Genomic DNA, 12,317 nt, shown 5'->3' with positions numbered 1-12,317 from the left:
AACAGATCAGAGTGCAGCTGAATCTTGGATTCTTATTCTGACTGACACTATCATTCCTTTATATGAAGAAATTTGTAGATTTGGGTAAGTTCTATCCATTTGGCACCCACTTATGTATGGTTATTTATACAGGAAATTGTAATTTTGGGATGCATTGCAACAGATGTAATCTGTTCATGGCTACATTAACAGAGTCAAACAAGTGTAACAATTTTATATAGATCTAAATTCTACCATCAGTCCTGACTTATTCAGTCAAATGGGAGAGATATTTAGAATCCTCAGCCAGAGAGCAATAATGTTTCCCCAAATTATAAACACCAGAATTCCATGGGATGCAGCCATGTCAGTTAAAGTGGAATCAGAATTGAGAGTTTTAAAAGGTGGCAAATGAATAACAAGAATGGAAATGGTTTAACCACATGTGATTCAGGCAGCCAGGCATGCAAATAAGGAATAGCAAAGAGCATTGTTGAAAAAGTGAGTGAAAGAGAACTTGCCAGTGCTGCAGGCTGTAAATGATATGTTTATATGGACAAAAGACTGAGAAAGCCCTATGACATTTTCAAGTGTCAATGATAGTTCTTTCTAGAGGGAAAAGTAAAAGTTAAAAGAATTGCTCCAGAGATGCTAATGAGGCAATTACAACTATTAAAAATTGACAAAGCATCAGTTCTCAGATGAATTCACTCAAAATTCAGAGGAACATCATGACTAAAAAGAAGAAGAAAACAGTCTTGCAAATGACTTTGGATGGCAAGCTGAAAACAGAAAATTTCAATGCATAAATGTAGGATGGTAATACTTGATTTGACAGCAATACATGTGAAAGGGATCTAATAATCTGAGACAACATGCTGCACATGTATAAAGCTGTAATGTGGCAACTAGAAAGCCAACGTGATCCTAGGCTGCATTGATGACCAAGAGTAATAGTCTCAGTCTATTTTGCTTTGGTCAAGGCCTCACATTGTGTCTACTTCTGGGGACAGCAATGTAAGTAAGCTGTTGATAAACTGGAACACATCAAGAGGAGGGCAACCAAAATGGTAAAAGGCATGGAAACCATGATTTTTTTTTTTATGAGGAGTGGATTAGAAAGCTGTGTCAGTTTACATTGAAGAAGAAAAGATAAGTTCTGGGCACCCCAATTCAAAAAGGATACTGAAAAGCTGGAAAGTTTCCAGAGAAGAGTGATCAAAAAGATCAAAGGAAGCCAAGTGATGTGAGGAACTGATTGGGGGGCTGGGTATGTTTAGTTTGAAGAAAAGAAGATTAAGAGGGGGCATAGTAACCATATTTAAATACAGTAGAGTCTCACTTATCCAACACTCGCTTATCCAACATTCTGGATTATCCAACGCATTTTTGTAGTCAATGTTTTCAATACATCATGATATTTTGATGCTAAATTCGTAAATACAGTAATTACTACATAGCATTACTGTGTATTGAATGACTTTTTCTGTCAAATTTGTTGTATAACATGATGTTTTGGTGCTTAATTTGTAAAATCATAACCTAATTTGATGTTTAATAGGCTTTTCCTTAATCTCTCCTTATTATCCAACATATTCGCTTATCCAACATTAAACTGATAAGAACAGATATTACACTTGCCCGTTTACATTAGATAAGCGAGACTCTAATGTATTTGAAAGTATCTCATATTGAGTGGGGAGCAGTGGTTCTAAAGCAGTGGTTCTCAACCTGGGGTCCACAGAAGTTTTTGGCATACAATTCCCAGAAATCCCAGTCAGTTTACCAGCTGTTAGGATTTCTGGGACTTGAAGGCCAAAAACATCTGGGGACTCCCAACTTGAGAACCACTGGTCTAGAGACTCTTTCTTTCTTCTTCCACACTCCCCTCCATGCTATCTTCTCACTTCTCGCTTCTCACCCCACACACCAAAACCAAACCCCAAGGTAACCTCCATCACCCCATGTTTACACCTGGTTTAGTGGAGGAGGTTGACAACAGCCGCGAGAAGGCAAGTTTTGCAAAGTTTTTTACAAATTGCCATGCGGAGCCCGCAGCCGCCTGACCTGCCTCGGCGCCATCTTAATATAACCTCATGCTTTTTTACGTTTTAAATTTATATATTGTAAATTTGGGCTGTGGCGCAGCTGGTTAGTAACCAGCTGCAATAAATCACTACTGACCGAGAGGTCATGAGTTCAAAACCCGGGTCGGGTTAAGCCCCCAACCATTAAATAGCCCAGCTTGCTGTTGACCTATGCAGCCCCGAAAGACAGTTGCATCTGTCAAGTAGGGAAATTTAGGTACGCTTTATGCGGGAGGCTAATTTAACTAATTTACAACACCATAAAACTGCCAGCAAAACACGAGGAAAGGAATGAGGAAGTACAGCCACTAGTGGATGGTAAAGCAACAGCTCACCCTGTGGCTGGAATCGTGAAGCTGGAAAAATGTTAAATGCCTCTGTGTCTGTCTATACTGTATGTTGTTTGTCTGTTGGCATTGAATGTTTGCCATATATGTGTTCATTGTAATCTGCCCTGAGTCCCCTTCGGGGTGAGAAGGGCGGAATATAAATACTGTAAATAAACTGTAAATAATTTATATTGTATTTTTGATAGTTTTAATTGTCTTATGCATTGTTTTGATACTGATTTTGCACGGGCATCGAATTGCTGCCATTACTGTAAGCCGCCCTGAGTCCCTTCGGGTGAGAAGGGCGGGATATAAATGTTAGAAATAAATAAATAAATAATTGAAAGCAGAAGATGAATTTCTCCCTAATTATTAAGAAGAACGTCTTGACACGAAGAACTATTCAACAGTGAAATTGGCTGCCTTGGGGTATGGAGGAGTCTCTTTCTTTGGAGGTTTATTAAATAGAGGCAAGGTGGCCACCTATTGGGAATGCTTGGATTGTGTATTCCAAGTGGCAGAGGTTGGCAGAAAAATGTTGGGTTGTCCATTGCTGGTGATCAGAGTCAAAACTGAGTAAACCTCCTCACTTGACTCCTACATGATAACCAGGAGGATGGGACAACTGAGTGAGATGGCACCTCTGCCACTGGCTAGCCAGTGATGGCCAAACAGCAGTTGGCTACTCTTTCCAGGGATTGAAGGAATACTAATAAACATTTGAAAAATGGTTTACAAATGTGTTACTTCCCAACACAGCCTCTTCCTCCTTTGGAGTAGAGTGGTCGGTTGTTGTTGTTGTTATTGTTTTTATTCTTTTGAGTGTTGAAGAATCTTAATGAGGAGACTCCTGAAAGGATGAGAATCTTTACTGTTTGGGAAGTATTCTGTTCAGAATTTGCATGCGGTCGATTTGAACTTTTGAACAGAAAGTTATGTTTTTGAATAAAAACATCATATGAATGAATGTATGTATGTGTTACTCAAAGCTCTTTGCAATGAAACAAAAAAGAAGAGGAAAATCAGGTTTGATTTTCTCTGAATTGCCTCCAGTAGTGGCGATCCATGTTTGAAAAAAGTACAGTGTTCCCTCACTACTTTGCGGTTCACTTTTTGCAGATTCACAGTTTTGCGGTTTCTCAATAAACTCTAAAAGACTATTATAAATCATTAAAAATTACAATTTACAGCCTAAGGAAGGGAGGAAGGAGAAGCCAAAGGGAGAGAAAAGGAGCCCAAGCGGCAACGGGAGGAGATGGAGGCGATTTATCAACACATGATTGGTTGATAAAGACTTAAAATAGTGTATAACTACTAAAATAATGTATAAATATTAAAATAAATATAGTGTCCCTACTTCACGGATTTTCACTTATTGCGGGTGGTCCTGGAACCTAACCCCAGTGATAAGTGAGGAAACCCATGGTCAACTGCTTACCAGTTGCCCATCCTTAAGGATTTCCTTATCAGAACTTTCCAAAGCCCTGAGATTTTGAGTCCACAACCTGAGCCCTAGCAATGACCACTTGTGATGTCATAAGGTGATGTTATGAAAGATAACTCCAGTAAGGAAACTAAGTATATAAGAACATGTCTCAACCACAACGTTCAGTACCATTCAATACTGTTCATTTAAAAATGCCAAATAAATGAGAAATACACACACGCTTTCAGAGCAGAGCTGCCACCCTGAAATTCCTCTGCCTCACCCTTGCACCCGGAGAAGAGGGCTATGCATTGTGACCTGGAAAGTCTCCTAGCCCTGCTTTAAACCTTGCCAAGCACCAGAGGTTTTCCATAATGCACTGCAGTGTCTCCATAGTCATAACACACTATAGGCACACACACTGGATTGCAAATCATACAGGCATTTAAACCAGAAATAAATATTAGCAATAAATAATGTACTCCATTAGGTAGAGAACTTTTATGTCTTCCCGATTCCTTCTTCTTATCAGTGCAGGGGATTAGAACAGAATTTCATTGCAAATTCCAGGCAGTCAATCTTTCTGCCTTGACAGTTTTGCTATGCTTCTAATTTCAAGCACCTGCTAGGAAAGGTAGCAGTAAAGTTGCATCCACCCCCTTTTTTGCAACCATCAGCAGCTGATTCAAGTTTTAGCTTAGCACTTTCACCTAGTCTGTGTCTCATGTCTGAGAGGATGAAACCTGCACTGAAACAGTATTTGAACCAGATGTTAGAGAAGCTTCAACTATCAGGGCTTTAAAAAAATTGTTAACAGGAAAACCTAGCAACCAAACACCAAACAAAGTCCTCGACCATGAATGATTTTAAGCTATTTACTTATTTCTTAGCCTCATAGATTCCCACTTGTAAAATGTCATGTTAATCGGTTGGTAGCGACTCAGATGTAAATTTGTTAACACACACACATACACACACATACACACACACACCACATTGTATATTATATATACAGGTTATTTCAATGTATAGAACCATATTTCTGAAAGGGAGCACAAGAGCCATTTAGTCCAACTCCTACACATGTGGGAATGTACAACAAAAATATGTGCTTGAAAACCATCAAATAATGGAAATTCACCATCTTCTGAGGTACCCTACTCCTTTGACAAATATCTGGTATCTTCAACAAAAGCATTGAATGTTTGCCTTTGTTTGTTGAAAACCACCCTTAGACCCCACAGGGAAATTTATTTATTTTATTTATACCACAGGGGACTCAAGAAGGCTTACAAACTCCAGCAAAAATTCAATGCCGCATAGAAACATAAAAGACGTACCCCATCAACTATAAAACAATTAAAACATATGAGAAAATAAAATACACAGGACAATAAACAGATTTAAAGCATAAAAATAATGTGCCATCGCTTCTCAGCCTTTTGGCTAAGATCAAGTGTAATATCTGTTCTTATCAGTTTAATATCAGATACGTCCTCTAATTGAGGACGATATATTAAATGTTATATTTAATAAAAACATTTTTTTTAAAATTAAACGTATAAAGTTCTGAGTCTTAATTCCATACTTATTGATTAATCCATAGTCCTTGTTCAGACTGTTGAAGTCAACACCCGCAATACCATATTCTCCAAACGCCTGTGTATAGACAGGGTGGAATATAAATAAGGATGATGATGATGATGATGATGATGATGACTACTACTACTACACCACACTCCTAGGCAGCATATTCCACCGACAAACAGCTCTTACCATCAGGATGTTCTTTCTAATGTTTAGGTGGAAACTCTTCTTGTAATTTGAATCCATGATTTTCTGTCCTACTTTCAACAGCAGCAATAATAATAATAATAATAATAATAATAATAATAATAATAATAATAATAAATCCCAGTTCACTCTAGCTCCTGTGTAATATCCCTTCAAGTATTAATATATCCCCTCTCAATCTTGTTTTCTCTAAGTTTAAACACCTCAACTTCCCTAAGCCATTCCTTGTAGGGCTTGATGCATCATTCCTCAGTGCTCTGATATCTAACATCTTTGAAATTTTAGTCAGAATTACATTCAGTCATTAATGACAGTAAACATGAATCTCCAGCAGTTATAATTCCAAAAGTACACCTTGTATTCTTGTTAACCAACCCCTGTGTTTCTCTCCACATAATCATTCCCTTACAAATCTACAGTTTGTTCAAATAATGGGGAGAAAATTGTGGGGAAATATTCATTTTCTCCCACAGTAAGGAATAAACTCGCATAGTTCTTCATCCTTTCATGCAAAGACAAAATAGTCAAGGGTTTACATCCCAAACCATGTTCGAAGGGATTTTATTGCACTTTTGAGACTAACTGAAAAAGTTAGTAGAATAAATTTATGTCTATGATTTGTCTATTTTATCAGTAAACTAATGCTACAATAGCTTGTGTGACCAATGTATTCTGCTCAGTTTCAAAGTTGTACAAGATACTGATATATCAGACTAATAAGTTATGTCTTTGAATTTCATCCCAACCATGAATGGTAGTCCCTGAAAAGGAACTTTTCCAAATTCTGGTATGCCTGATGACTACCAAAAAAATTAAATCACAGATAATCGAAGGACCGCCAAAAAGAGACCGAAGGCTCAGCCGGAACAGACCATATGGTGTCTGATCTTCCAGCTACATTTGGGAGATTTGGCTGCTCCATAATAATATTAATAAGTTTATTCTTGTATCCCACCACCATCTCCTCAAAGGAACTCAGGACGGCTTACACCTGGCACAAAGTGTCTAAAAACATAAAACAAAAAGTACATCTAAAATAAAAAACAAATAAGCCTATCAAACCACAACTTAAAACTCAATTTAAAACAGCATTCATCAATCCAATAACAATTAGAGGTGGTAAATGTAGCCAGGCTGAAACACTAGGGCAAAGGGCAAGGGATAAGTGCCAAACTATGACCATGGGACAAGGACATGGGATAAAGTACAAGGCTCCATAAAAAATATGTTAGTCAACTGAGTCCTAGATATTTTCAAAAACCTGTTTGACTGGGGCCTAGGCATTCTTAAAAGCTTGTTTGAACAGCCAGGTTTTTTTTTTTTATCGTGTCAGGAGGGACTTGAGAAAGTTACTTCTAGTGTGAGAGAATTGGCCGTCTGCAAGGACGTTGACCAGGGGACGCCAGATGTTTTGATGTTTTTATCATCCTTGTGGGAGGCTTCTCTCATGTCCTCACATGGAGCTGGAGCTGATAAAGAGAGCTCATCCACGCTCTCCCCGGGTGGGATTTGAACCTGGCAGCTTTCAGATAAGCAACCCAACCTTCAAGTCACAAGGCTTTAATCCAACTATGCCACGGGGGCTCCTAAAGCCAGGTCTTCAGTCCCTATGGAAAGAGGACAATGTGGGGGCTTGACATGATTGACAAGAATAGCCAGTAGCCATGTGCAGGTTTTTCTCTTGTTAGCCTTGCCAGAGCCAATCAGAAGAAGAAAGCAGATCATGTGTCTTTTGGCAAAGTTGGTTTATATATACCAGGGTGAATTCCTCCTTTTTTCTGTGGCATCTTGGTATTTGAAAGGTTCCAGGTTCAAATCCCAGGAGTGGAGTGAGCACCCGCTGTTAGCTCCAGCTTCTGCCAACCTAGCAGTTTGAAAACATGCCAATGTGAGTAGATCAATAGGCACCGCTCCGGCGGGAAGGTAACGGCGCTCCATGCAGTCATGCCGGCCACATGACCTTGGAGGTGTCTACAGACAACACCGGCTCTTCGGCTTAGAAATGGAGATGAGCACCAACCCCCAGAGTCAGACATGACTGGACTTAACATCAGGGGAAACCTTTATGTTTACCTTTGTTATTTGAGAGAGAAAAATTGTGTGCTAGCTAGCTCCGTGTTCTATCTTAGTGCCGTTGCTGCTTAGGATCACTTTTTGAGAATTCCAATCTTTTTCTTCTATGTTATATCATTAAATTTTCTTAGTTAATATCTTCCTTATAGTCTTTTTTATTTTACTAATTTCACTAGGGAGGTGTGGGTGGGTGTACGTGGGGGGGGGGTGTCTGTGACTTTAAAAATGGCATGTTTTGTATGTTTGTTTTTTTAAAAATACCTTTTTTTGCTTTAACATGACTGAATGTGGGATAGGTTTAGGGATAGCAGGAATAACCTGACTCCCTTGAGTCCCCATGGGGAGAATATTATTTCAATTTCAATCCTTCCCCAGCCCTACCTCTGACTTCTTTACTCTGTCCTGCAACAGCAGCCTTCCTCCACCCCTGAATTTTTTTATATAAATTCTTCTAGTTCACCTCTTTGACTCTTCTCTAATTCACTTCTTTGACTCTCTGCTATTCCTTCCCCAGCCCTACCTTCTGGCTTGTGTGTACTCCTGCATCAGTCCAGCAGCCTTCCTTTATTTGTAGAAACTTTAAACATTTCCCAAAAATCAGTGGATGATCCAAACATTCTGAAACTTGGGGGGCTTGCCATAGTAAATGTGTCCTCTGAGTGTGACCATTTTCATCCTGTTAGCCATAAAATGATGGAAAGAGGAGCCTCCCAAGTTCCCCCATTGTCACCAATGGGCAAGATCTTCCTGGAACGTAAATGGAACTTCCAGCTGTCAGATCACAGAATAGTATTTTCCCTCCTTAATTCAGGAATTACCCAGTAAATGGAATGGGGGGCTGCCAAAAACAGAACTGAAAACAGCACTTTTTGGTGTCTCGCACAACCCCATTTATCCACAGTTTCAATGTCCACCACTTCACTAATCTATGCACCAAAAATATTCCTTCGAAGAGTGTTTGTGGGTCTCTCTAATCCTCCAGTGAGATTTTATGATATGCTTCTGATTCCAGTATAGTTACTATTAACTGTGGTTTCGGGTATCCGGGGGTGGTGTACTTGGAGTATATCCCCCAAATAGTACAATTTGAAATCTCAACTTATGATGCAAGCCCAAGAAATGGCTGAAAACATTGCAGAAATATCTCACAAAAGGCAAATAATCCAGAATACCAAAAGGGAGGGAGGTGGAAGGAAGGAAGCTAAAGAAGCAAAATCATCTTTTATATGGGAAGAAGTGTCAGGCTGTCATGTTTACCGTGGCTGAGCCTCTGAGTACCAGCGGTTGTCACAGTAACAGCTGTGACAGCCTTGGACACTTAACTCTCCCCCTCGCTCTCCCCCCATTGGTAATTACAAACGCGAACAAGCACTGGCTTGCACTTTACACACCTGCCTGGCTTGTGAGTCTACCTTAATTGGATGTGCCAAGTTTGAGAAAAAAGTAATCTGCCCTTTCAAAGCAAGTGACAGGTAGATAAAGCAGTGTTTAGGTCATTTTCCTGACAGGAGTACGAAGAAATAGCTTCCTGCACATTTGTTTAACTGAGTCCAGGATTTTAACCAAACTTTAGTATCATTAATTCAGCAATGTGTTTATTGCGGGTTGGGTGGGGGGGTGGAAGTTAACATGACCAAAACCAGACGGAGGATTGATATCTGTATCTGTAATATTTCCCAACTTTTAGCAGTGGAAGTTTTTGAAAATATCAGAGTTTGATTCAAATGATGACTGACTAAAACAGGGGTCTTCAAACTTTTTAAGTGGAGGGCCGATTGACAGTCCCTCAGACTGTTGGCGGGCCGGACTAGGATGAAATAGTCCAAAATTAGGATTGTTGTTGTTGTGTGCCTTCAAGTCATTTCAGACTTAGTTCAATCCTAAGTCTAAAGTTTAGGACAGAGGCCAGGTCAATGACCTTGGAGGACCTTAGTTTGGGGACCCCTGATCTAGACGATCTCATAAGACCATATGAGACCTCCAAAGACCATCTAGATGGTCTCACAAAACCATCAGTAAGGAAAGAGACCCTCAAAGGCCATCTAGATGATCTCATCAGACCATCAGAAGACCATAGATAAGGAAAGGGACCCTCAAAGACCATCTAGATGGTCTCATAGGACCATAGGTAAGCAAAGAGACCCCCAAAGACCATTTTGATGGTTTCATAAGACCATAGATAAGGAAAGGGACCCTCAAAGATCATCTAGATAATTTCATAAAACCATAGGTAAGGAAAGGAACCCTCAAAGGCCATCTAGATGATCTCATAAGGCCACCAGAAGACCATAGATAAGGAAAGGGTCTCTCAAAGACCATCTAGATGGTTTCATAAGACCATAGGTAAGGAAAAGGGCCCCCAAAGGTCATCTAGATGGTCTCATAAAACCGTAGGTGAGGAAAGTTACCTCCAAAAGCCATCTAGATGGTCTCAAAAGGCTGTAGCTTAGCAAAGAAACCTCCAAAGACCATCTAGACCATCTCAAAAGCCATAAGTAAGCAAAGAGACCTCCAAAGACCAGGTAAACTTAGGTCAACCCTAAGTCTAAAGTTTAGGACAGGGCCCCGGTAAATGACTTTGGAGGGTCGTATCCGGCCCCCGGGCCTTAGTTTGGGGACCCTGGACTAAAACATAGGGACCTCCATTATTTCTGGATAGGCAACTAGCAAAATATACAGTAAGATCCCCATATCCACAAGGGTAAGTTCCTATTTGGATTGCATTTGTGTAAAACCATGGATATGACTAAACACTATTAGATTAGTCAACTTCTGGTCCCAGCATGCAATGCAGTTGCATTGAGGATCTACTGGTTCTTAGAGATGTATCCTCTCTAGCAGCTTGCTAGGCCCATCAATGCAACTCTTCCTTAACATCTGAGGAATGCATACCATAAAATCACCTGGAGGACTGAGAAAATGTCATAAGAGACTGCTTTTCCATGAACACGATAAATGAAACTTTGGATATAGGTTCTGCAATTCCACATATTTTACTGTAGCTAATTGTTATTCCAGTTCTTCAACATTTTTTCCAACATATGGTAATCCTAAGGCGAACTGATTATGAGTTTTCTTGGCAAGATTTCATTGGAAAGGTTTTACGATTGTCTTCCTCTAACTTTGAGAGAATGCAACTTCAGTGGGCTTTCCTCTCCAGAGTTATGCTCCAATGTTCAAACCACTCCACCATGTGGTCATTGGTCTTGATCAGGCTGAGGTCACCCAAATCACAGATACAACCAAACACCATGAAATTACCTGACTTCTACTCCGAGCATACCATTCCTCTTTAGGAATTTGTGAGGTCCTCCAACACGACTCTGGTAACTTTCAAAGGAAGCATAACATAGAATGACACTGGAGGACTTGTCAGATTCCTAGAGAAACCATTTTTTCCATGCATGTGAGTAAGAGAAACTATATACCTCATTACATTAAAGGGGGAAAGCAGGGGAAAGTGGTGGGAACTGCTCTCTTTCATTCCCTACCATGCCTTTCCATCTTCAGGGATGGCAGCCACCCTACATCCTTTCTGCACCTTTCCCCGCAGCTTCTCTGCACCTTCTGTAGTTGGGAGTTGGGTAGAACCCATCTCCTGAAAATGGAGTCTTCCCTTCATTTCCCTGCACAAAGGAAGTCCCACGGGCAACCACCAAAAGTGGCCTTGTGTCATGTGATGGCCTCCATGGGACTCCGTTTCAGCACCACAGAGAAAGGGAGAGAAGATGGTCTGAAGCCAGTGTGGGATGAAGTCCTGTGGATATGAATTTATTTATTTACTGCACTTATACCCCGCCCTTCTCGCCCCTAAAGGAGGTCTCAGGGTGGCTTGCAAACTATGGGAATAGTTCAATGCATTTCTGCATTTACCAGGTCTTCCTGCATGTTATAGTTCCATTTATATCAATGGATGAGCTTCAAAATCACTATTGCTCCACCAGTACCATTTGCTACTTCTTCTGTCACTTTTTTTTCATCCTCCTTTCTTCTCTCTTTGAGCTTTCAGACATTCCACTTGTTCTTACTCCCTCTACTTCCAAGAGAGGGAATTAACTTCTTTTTGCCAGAAAAAGGCAGGTTAGTGATATGTTATGGAGTGTAAAAATAGTCAAACATTATTACAGTACTGCATTTTGTCCATGCTTCAGCATACAGAAGGTCCAATCACCCTACACTTTTATAGTGCTAAATTTCATTTTAACTGGCACAATAAGATCATGTGGAATTCTGCATTTGTTGTTTTGTGAGACTCAAGAGCTCCCCAGTCGAGAATTCTTAGTGCCTCTCTTGAAACTGCAAATCCCAGAATTCCATAGGATCAGGAACAAAAAAAATAGTGGAATAATAGCACTATAACACAGTAGTATGACAAGACCCCGACTGATAAATAGGCATGAGTAATTTGGTATGTTTACCAGTTGCTGGCAACAGGAGCATACTTCTGAATAAATTCCTATTGATGTGTTAGGTTTCTGCTGCAAGAAAAGGCATTTAATTTTATTTGTGTGAACTCTCTCAAACTAAGTGGTCCAACGATTATTAGTAGACTAGATGGCACTTTGGACAGCTACAGCAGAGTTCTCCTGTTTTTGAAAGCCAAATGAATTTACACAGATAACTGATTAT

At 40.0% G+C, this 12,317-nt stretch overlaps 1 protein-coding gene and 1 pseudogene across 2 annotated transcripts in view; both read left to right on the top strand.

The window, feature by feature from the left end:
* tenm4 (teneurin transmembrane protein 4) overlaps window positions 1-12,317 on the top strand; it is a 1,874,213-nt gene that overhangs the window by 545,491 nt on the left and 1,316,405 nt on the right. The gene's annotated exons all lie outside the window — the stretch shown is intronic.
* LOC134298117 (U2 spliceosomal RNA) lies at window positions 5,248-5,365 on the top strand (annotated as a pseudogene).

This window comes from Anolis carolinensis, chromosome 3 (assembly GCF_035594765.1).
Source record: "Anolis carolinensis isolate JA03-04 chromosome 3, rAnoCar3.1.pri, whole genome shotgun sequence".
NCBI classification, from domain to species: domain Eukaryota; kingdom Metazoa; phylum Chordata; class Lepidosauria; order Squamata; family Dactyloidae; genus Anolis; species Anolis carolinensis.
This window is presented reverse-complemented; position numbering and strand designations above follow the sequence as displayed.